Genomic DNA, 10,672 nt, shown 5'->3' on the forward strand with positions numbered 1-10,672 from the left:
TATCGAGACCCCTTTTAAGGGATACAATGCCCCTGTGTATATATTTGTATATTAGTATTTTTATATATGTCAGCACTTTCCTTTTTATGTTTGTATAAGCAATATGATTGCTTGGAACAAAGCAACGCTGTTATATCAAATCAAATTCAGTTAGAAGTGCTACAATCAAGCTTTCCACTTCAGTCAATAGTATCAAAACAGAGGAGTGTTTTTTAGGTTTCATATCAACACCCTTGGTCAAAGCAACAACAAACGAAATACATCAGTTTTGATCCATGTTTTGAGACTATTTTAGAAGGCAGGTCTCAAGCAAAAATGTATGTAATATCAGGCACACGCAGAAGAAAGCAGGCGACGCTATATAGTTCACAGTAATTCAGTTGAGGAGAGTGTTGTTCAGATCTCAAGATCCCAGTTTTTTAGCAGCCAACGAAGAATTATTTTCAGTTCCACAGCAACAATAGAAGATCAAGACAGTCTGAGCTGCTGTTCTTGGCTTTTCACAAGGAAAAGCCATCCCCAAGTGGAGCCACTGTTAGCCTCCTGCTGCAACAGGTATTCATCTTTCATGATCGACATTTTTACATGCCAAATATGTCATACTTTACATGCTGCAACGTTCCATATTTTCTATAGAGGCTAGAGAATTGCCCATGAGAGTGTGCTAGTCTAAGTGCCACTGCTATGTTCCATTTTGATGAGTTGATCCATTTTTTATGAGTTTTTCAATTAAGGGAGGGCCAATCAGCTTAATTTGGTCTCCCTAGGTTTCAATTTCCTGTTGTAGAATATAGAGAATAATTATCTGTCCAAACAACTTAATCTTGGTAGATTTGTAGATAGGTAGTGAAACAAGGGTGCTCAACTGCTTAATCTGAGCCCCTGGACAAAATAAGTGTAGATGTAGATAGGAGCACAGCAAGAAGAAAAGAATGAAAAGCTGGGTATGCTAGTTCAAGTGCACCCAAACCAAAAGAAGAGAAAATTCTAGGTGAGTAGGCCGGGTAGGTAGTTTTGGTGGTTGCAGAATCATAGCCTGAGACCCATTTTATCTTTGCCAGTGTCATATCTATTCAGATCACAAATGCAATGCAATTTTTCCTTGGAGGATGGACTTCAAGCGAGGCATGACTAACTCCCCCTTCTTCTTATTCCCCAAATCATTCACTAACCTCTCCAAAGAGGTCAAGATCTACTTGATATCTCTTAAGTTTCATCATTTTCCATATCATTGCCTAAGTAAAGATCTACTTTGCTTAAAGATGCTTATATTTCTTATTACAAGTCATTCTCTCCCTTAATAGCCTAATATTTACATACTTAGCGCTCTCTCATCACATTTCATATTAACTACTAACTTTATTATGTAACTCCCTATCTATCTCCCCTCCCCTGACTAACGCTATGTTAATAACTCCCTATATACTTATCCCTTCCTATGGTTGAAATATAACCATAAAAATCGCTTGGGAATTACTAAGTTTACTTGAAACTTAGTAAGAACCCCCATTTTTCTCAAAGAACCGTCTTCCTAAGGTGTTTGGACTCCTTCCAAAACACAAAAACCCCCTTCAAATGCTATCGGACTCATTCCGATGCATCAAGAACTCTTCCAAAACTTTAAAAAAGCCTCTTCCGATTGCATTAACCCTCCTCCGATGAGTTTTCCTCTCCTCCGACACGATATTGCTGTCGGAGGTCACAACATTCATTCATCGGCCCGCCCCCTTTATACCTTCCCGATATCACTTCGCCGATGCGATTTTGCAATCGGCAATCGCAAGTTTTTGTAACTACATACAGTTGCCCCCCCTCTCATCCGCCGATGCGATATTACTATCGCATCCGAAAGCATATCGCATCGCGATCCATTCATTTCCACAATACTTCCCATTATCACACAGCCGCATGCCTTGTCACCTTTCCGAAATCGGCGATCGCTCCCATCGCATCACATACATAAAAGCCATTGCCCCCTGTCCTGGCTGATTGTCGATCGCCGATTTAATCCCCACCGTACTACCACATCACCCTACCAGATCACCCTGCCACGTCACTACCGTACTGGGACCCACTGCTGACGTCATATTGACGTCATGCTGACGTCATCACTAAAGGAAGGCGCGAAGGGCACAAATCGCAGCAAAGAGAGCCCGGAATGAAAAACTGAGGCAGTTTTCGATGCGCGAATAGTGCTTAGCACTAATCGCGCATCGCTAAGAAAAAATGACCAAAATGGAAAGCCTCATACCGCTCGGCTACCAAGAGGCCCGAAAATTCACAGTTTTGGACAAGATTTCTTCATTTATGTTCGTATTCAAATCGGGCAGCACCCGTAGCATTCCAGAAGCCACAGAAATCATTTGCAGCAGCCATTCTTGCCTTGAAAGAGCAGAAAAGGGGCGATTTGACAATTTCAAACACGTCGAGGGAGAGAAAATGGCCCAATTCAAGTGTCAAAGAGTATCAGAGGAAAGATGAAGCCTTGATTAAATTAAAGAATATCAATGAAGCGGCAAATAGTATCAAATCGAAGCGGGTGAACATTAAAAGCCCCCAAGCAAAGTCAAAGAAAGCGATAAAGCCATTTAAGGGCTCTCAGATCACAGTTAATGCACATCAAAGCCACTCAAGAGCAGGGGATCAAAGCCCAAAGCACATTTATGGCTAAATGAACCGCAGAGAGCCAAAAGGACAGATTTCGACTCATTTTTTGAGGCAGCTGCCCCAGCGCAGCACTTAGATATCTTCTTGCATTAATTCCATGACAAGATTAGATTAAAGAACTCATTTCCCTCAGATCTGTTTAAGATTTGCTGTAATGAATATTTTTAGATATTTTCCCTATATAAACCACCCTAATTCATTGTTTAAAGGGTTGGTTGATTTTCTCCACTAGAGACGCGCTCTGTATACTTGTTGTTTTCATTAATCAAAGACTGCTGAAAAGCTTGGAGGATGGATTGTATGTTGTGCTATTAATGTGTTGAAGAATGAATATGGAATTCTTGTGCTGCAACATGACTCAATAAGTGATTTCTATCTCTATTTTCCACTGATATATGCTCATGTCATACATGTGTCGCCATCTAAATAGCAGATAAAAAGATTAGCTTAGAACTTGCTTAACTGCACTCTACGCTCAATTTCTGTTGTTTCTTTATGTTTTCCTTTGAATTGGTAATGAATATGAATTCCCTTTGGCTCATAATTCCCCTAATTCACCCATGTTTAACAGTTATCTAGGGATTCTTTACTGCCCCTAGATAGAGTTCATTGACCTTCCCTCTGTTAAGCTGAAAGAGAGATTCTTAATTGCCTCTCTTTCCTTAGCCTTCAATCCATCTCCATTTAGCTTGAAAGTTGTTTCATGTGTATCTATCTTGCTCCATATTCCTCTTATGACCAAGAAAACGCACCAGCAGTCCTACTCCATGACTCCATGCCCAATGGTTTGAACTTATCATACTATGCATTACCTCTCTACTTGAAAGCTTCATCCTTCCCACCAAAACTCAAACAAAACCCCTTGTACTCAATAACTAGCCTAAAATCATCATCAACAAAGCTAAATCATTAAGAGAGAGCCCTCTCTGATTGCAGGTGGGCTAGCACCTGCAGTCCAAAGATTGGTTTGTGGTTACCTCAGTCGTATCCCTTAAGGAGCTTTGGGACAACCCGAGTGATAACAATGAGTACATGACCAAGTTGTCAAGAATATTTCTAGAGGCCATAACAAATGAAAGCAAAGAATAAATTGACGTCATCCTTTCTCAATTCATGTAAAAAAAAAAGAAATCTTTGAACTAGTTATATAACTAGAAACATCATGTACCATATTATGAAAACATATTTTTGTTGATAAAATTTATTGTGATGAAGTATTGTATCTATTATTAATGAATGAATGTTATATGTTAATGAATGATTGATATATGTTTCTTTATGTACAAAACCACATATGTTTCTTTATGAATTTTTTGTTTTACTAGTGTTTATGCATGAATCTTAATGTGTTGCTTTCAACTATTTTCTAGTAGATAGATTGGGTACTGGGGAATTGAGAGTGATGTGAGGAGGGGAGGGGATATAAGAGCGTCCACCTTCAAATGGTTGTCCCTACTTAGTAGAGAATAAATAATGATTTGAATAATCTTGGAGCAAACGTCCCTCGATCAAATAGAGCAACAACAAAGTCAATGTTGACTTTACTGTTGCTCCATCAAATCGAGGGAGGTTTGCTCCAAGATTAGACTACTATAAAAGATTATTCTAAAAACCAATAGGAGCTAATTCAAGCATTCATGCACTCAAGTACTTTTAATTACTATTTAGTCATAAAATGTTTGTTGATTTATTTTATTATTTTTTTTATTCTTAAGTGTTGGTTGAATCTTCTACAAAACTCTTATGCAACAACCTTTAGATATCAGAGAATTCATCTTTGTGTTAGGGAAAAGGATCAGCTTGAGTAAGAAGCTAGGAGACCTCAATTGGAACTCAAGGTAAAAAAAACTTGGTTGATGCAATGTGTCTCATTTTATGGATATATATCTATATGATTTCCCCCTTCATTATCTTGTGTATTCAGTCTTTTATGGAAAAAAAATGGTAGATCTAATCTTCCTTTAGTATATTAGGTTATATATAATAGTAGTCAATATTCCTATTGCTTGAAAGGGTTTTATATTGGTGTTCTTGATCTCGTGTGTGGGAAACAAGTGTTAGGAGTTGGAGTTGGATATTTGGGGATATATTAGCCAGGATTTTGTAAGGATAACTATCAAATAAAGGGTATGTCCCATATTCTCCATTCCCTTAGCATGTATTAGAATTTATTGCATAGGATATAGTGGAAAAATGCATTGCATTCTAATATCCCTCATTTTGTCTTAGAAGGATGTGGAAATTTGTATGTAATGGTTTGAATTTCATGTCTCTAGTATGTGTTCATTACTCTATTGTGTAATTTACCACTATAGGATATGGATGTTTTCGTGAAATCTACAACAATATTAGTCATATAAACATAGTGTAGGCACCCTACTCTGTTCATTGGTTTAACAAAACACTAGTTTGTCTCAATCCATGAGTTGAATTGGTATTGATGGATGTTTTTCCTTTTTTCACAAGTCATTTACAATATTCCATTTCTTTTTGGGAGTTTCTCCTTTTCCCATTGGTCATCCATAGCATTTTATTGCTTTTTGATTGTTTTTCATCTTCCACAAAGCTATACAATCAATTCTACATTAATTGAAGTGAATTTACATACCCTCAAGCATTTTATCCATCGCCTAAATGAATGTACATCCTCCTAAACATTGTATCCACTAAATAGGTGAATTTATACCTCTGGATGCTTTATCCAATGACCGGGTGAGTTTACAGTCCCATGTGTATTTTATTCATTACCTAGGAAAATTAACATCCCCTAAGTGAATATATTCACTTACCTGGCCAAATTACTCTTACAAGTCAATTCACTTTCATTTGTTGAGTTTAATTTTGTTTGTTAGTGTTGTGAATTGACATATTTATCACTCATTGGTTGACATAATTTTCCTTCAATGAGAAAAAGTAATTAGAAAAAGAAGAGGCTATGACAGCTCTTGCTATGGAAATTTTTGAAGAGGAAATGAATTCAAATTACAAAACAAGTGACCAGACATATCTAAATCATCCATTTGTAATCTCCCTCTTGATCCTTACCTTCTTGCAGAAATCATCCATTTGCAAACTCAGCATCCTCATCCTCACCATCAACATGTTTTATTCTTTTAGCAGAAACACTAATCTAGGTCTAATTCTAGGGTTTTACCCACAAACCCTAAAGCTTTCTTATCCAAGCCAAATCCTTGAGAATCATAAACCACCTGAGAATCTCATCACTAGAATTTTCATAGGTGAGGAACCCTTTATTTTCTAGCAGCAACCAGAATCAAGCAATGACACCCTAGTAAAACAATCATTATCTCATCAGTACAATACTAGTGCAAGGCATCCTTTTGAAATAGTGATGTTCATCAAAATTTAATCAGCAATAACAGATTATCTTGTTATGATGTCAACTTCATAACCTAACATCAGCATATTTTTGCAATCCCTAGTATCTTCAAAAACTTATCAATATAGCCCACAATGAAAAGCCTTTCAATATTTCTTTAATCTTTGGTAAGCATATTCAACACTAGTTTTTAATCTCAAATTATTTTTCCCCTAATTGTCACCCTTCAATAATGCCTTGATCAATATTTTCTTTAATACATAGACACTCACACTATTTGTGCAAGAGATTAAGATCTTGTATTGACTGATAAGGAGATACTAGCTCTAATTTCACAATTTTTACCCTAAATGTTTAAAATACAATAGTATAAACTATAAAACTTCAAAGATTGCTAAATCAAAACCTATTAATTGAAGTTGGAACACCCATGAATGACTAAGTTTTGAATCCTATGATGAACAAATGGCTCCTCCTTTTGGTTTTATCACAAAGTAAAGGCTTGTATGAGAACCTTGCTATGAGTTGTTTCAAGGTTTTGTTTATAAATAAAGTGCAAACTATTACTATGTTATCCTTATTACTATAATTCTAATTTGTTTTCAAAAAAATACAATAAATAGCTCTATCGTTCTACGATTATCATCTTAGTTTTATAGATAGGAGAACAACAATGAAAATATGTAATTGATAGTAATTATTCTTGTGATCCTACAATACTTCATTCTTGATGAATTAACACCACACTCAATTAGTGGTATTACTTAATAAAACAAAGGAAATATTACAATCATATGAGAATATTAGTATTAGCAATTATGAACAACAACAAAATAAAACATATGCATATGTTGATAAGGAAATATAACACTAAAATGAGATATAGACATACACGCAAGTATGGCAGTATCGATGCTTAGAGTGGGCCCTCTAGGATTTAGAGTTGAATACTTAGATTGAAAAGAGAGTTATTTTATATCAAAAAGAATTGTTCCATTACATATTCCAAGCAGACTATACATTCTATGTTTAGCAATAGGTCTTAAAATATATAGGTTCAAGCCAAGAGAGATGATAGAAACAAATTAAATGGAAAGAAAAGTTCCTTTGGAATCATTTTGACTCTATTTATACCAAAATGGAATCCACCATCGACTCTTAACACGTGTTTAGCAATCGGTTTTCTCAACCTAAAAATATTTATTTGAAGTATTATCGGATACTCTTGTGTTCCTTGAGGATGAATGACGAAAAATATTGGATGCACATGATTCCATAGTAATTGAGAGGTAAGGTTGGATCCCAACTAGTCTCCATGATGTTGATGGAAATTTTCCAAAATAGGGTAGCAATATTCTTATTGTCCATTGAAAAATTGGTTCAAATATATAATGTAAATCTTATCAATACTTTGTAAGAAGATCATTCTAAAATAACTATGTACTTAAGAGACTACATACCAAAATAACCACTTTTTCATTAACTATAAATAGAATTACTAAGCACTAATTTATGAAGTCATGAGCCAAAATAACAAAGAAACAAGAGGGAAAGAAGGCTAATATAGAATGGAAAAAGGGATTTTATAGGTTTAATTTGTACCATATATGGAGGTCGACATATCCTTCCTTCCAAAATGTTGGCATATCCCCATGCAACCAATCAATCTTGATAAGGAAATCCACCATGTAAGTCAACCCAATTATAGCTAGGATAGCCAAATTCCTCTAATGTGTAAAATCCCAAAGACCTTTCTTCCTATGTCTAATGCTCATTCTCTAAAAATTATTCCCATTTTGCAATGAATTTTTAATATCTTGTGGGCCACCATGTCAACAAGAAATGAAAACACAACCCTATCCATCATATGTAAATCTTCTTAAGGGATTTGGCATAAAACTTTGCCCTTGCCATTACCATTGTTGATGGGGTGAAATGTACCGCCAACAGCTAGGGGTCTCCCTAGTATGAAGTCTCAATTAGACCTCACACTGTTTGGGATAGGAGCCTCATCTGGTATGTAGGCTTGGTAGCCATCATGTAGATTTCGCTCTTGGTTGTAAAATGTGGGGATGTAAGAGAAAGAGCAAGAAAGAAATTCCCAGAGAATGGTTTGATATCATCCAACAATTTATTACTTGCAAAACAACGTACAAGCATAAAAAGCTAAATAATAAGAAGAAGTATGCCAGAAGATAGGTTATTGAGCTAAAACCATCTCATACATACATGAACAAGAACATGTCAGAGGTTAATTGCAAATCACTTCACAATAGGTTACCGACATGGCATGGAATAAAAGAGCAAGGATTAAAAGAAAATGTGCAAGTAATAATACAAGAATCAGTTCACCAAATGAAAGCACACATAAAAACACAGTGGAAATACAAGATAGCTAATACAACCACCATACAGATGCATGGGAATCCATGTCGAAAGCAAAGAACTTCTCATTATCCATTTTGCATATCCAAGTACATATTCAACAAGTTCATCGAGGCCCAGTAGTGGAACATGGGTTGCTCATAACATCATCTAGAGAAAAACCCTATCCTCACCAAAATTCACCATACTAGTTACCAAGACTTGAGTGCCTCTAGCTCTTCAAGCATATATTAGTTGTCTAATGCTAGTCCTAGCTCAAGTGTTCAAGTCCCTTTTAATTGAGGCGTGAGGGTATATTTATAGAGGTGGGGGGGTGGTGACTATTCACCTACTATAACCTTTCACCTACCCTCATGACTCTTGAACTTCCTCATGACTCTCCCATGTCTAATGATTGTTACATGCTAAAATCAATCTCAACACAATTGATGGTATTATGATGAAAATTATTTATATTATGGTGAAAGAAAAGTTATGAGGAGAATGCAGATGGTCCATGGGAACCCTAGAATGCTTGTTGCCAATATTGTTACAATGATATGGAGACTTGCACAGGTTGTTGAACAAGGTGATGATATTCATTTGCCGTGTTAGATGTTGACATAGTGCCTTAGGCAACTACAAGGTCTTTGAAGCCTATATGGAACCAACTTGCCTACCAGTCAAAACCCTAGTTGTGTAGCCTCCTATGAGAAACCCTAGCTTCCTCCATACAGGTCAACATTCTCACTCCCTTTCTTCTACCTGCAAACAGATTACATTGGTCATACATATTAGCAAACAAAGGATGATATTAAAACATAAACAATTGAATGATATCAAGATATTAATTTGGACCCTTGTACAGTCCTTTTCTGCACCACAATCAAAATCTTTCTATTTTGTTCTTATGCATAGGCCTCAATTTCCTTTGAGATCAATTGGGGTGCTCCATTGAATCGTTCAATTGAATCCCATAGCTAAAAGAAGTAGCAGTTTGAGATTGATTATATGTCATTGCTTCCTGCTACTAGAGTACCTCATCACTTCTAACAATACCCTTGCATTCCATAGGAGCAACCATTTTCACTTTATTTCAAAAGCCATCAAGCACCTCATGCTCCTTATATGAAGTAATGTTGTAAGTTCTAAAAACTTTGCATGGAATTTATCATTCCAGCCTATCTTATTTCCATTTCCAAAAAAACATAGAGAATAGAGGAATGCTTGTTACCTTGCAGGATCCCTGGAATTTTTCTTTATGTGACAACCCTATGGCCTCTAAAATAAAAAATTCCCATCCTGAATTATCTATAGTATGGCATGTCTTCATTCCCTTAGGTCATTATTTGTTGATGCATAAGTTTCCTGCTCATTATCAACAATTTGTGAAGCATCATTCTTTATGGAATTCCCATCCACTACAAAACAAACTTCCTTTTCCTTGAAAAAAGGTAAAGGGTTCCTGACACCTTTCAAGTGATTCAAAGCCATATTCAAAGAAACATGATCTAGAAATTCAAATGTTGAAATAATCTCTCCCAAGGATTGTATTATGTCCTTGCTTACTTAATGTAGTTTCACCTTGATCGAAGTATATATGTTGTTTAAAGCATAAACTAATGAGGATCATGTTGAGTATTGTTTATGAGGAAGACCTTGGAGTAAAAATTGTAGTTCCATTCCATCTTTGAGAAATGTTGTTTTCAACTAATATTGAAATGATTATAAACACCATTGAAGTTCCTTGTGAAGGTTTGTATTGTAATTTGAATTTAAATGACTAAGAAAACCTATAATTATGATTGGAGAGGTTTTCTCTGTTGTAAAAGGGACATATGGTAGTAAAGGCTTATGAAGAAATCATTGCACCTTTGGGGCTTTAAATACACACCATTGAAGCTCACTTATCAACATAAAGGATATTTGAGTTTTGATTGATCATTTAGATAACCCTTGAGGACTGAGCATGTGGACTCTTGGGAAACCCATACTTCGAAGCTCATTCACCACTTTGAAGTAGGAATTTTGATTTCTTGCATAAGAAGAGATCCATCATTGTTGGCAGTGAGCTATTCATCCGGAGGTCCAAATAACAACCTTTAATGAATTTTTGGGGTCATGTTGCATGTTTATGGAAGTATGTAATAGACCACACCCTCGATTGATTGAAGTGTATAACTATCGAGTAGAAACATAGAGGAGGGGCATATATAGTATAAAGTGTGGCCAGAAGAGGTTGCAATGGACACAAATCGTAATGATATAAGTGCAAATATTTTTAATGGAAACAAGTTGCAT

Source organism: Pinus tabuliformis, chromosome 3_2 (genome assembly GCF_031772625.1).
Source record: "Pinus tabuliformis cultivar Carrire ecotype Pingquan chromosome 3_2, CPIR1, whole genome shotgun sequence".
Taxonomy (NCBI): Eukaryota; Viridiplantae; Streptophyta; class Pinopsida; order Pinales; family Pinaceae; genus Pinus; species Pinus tabuliformis.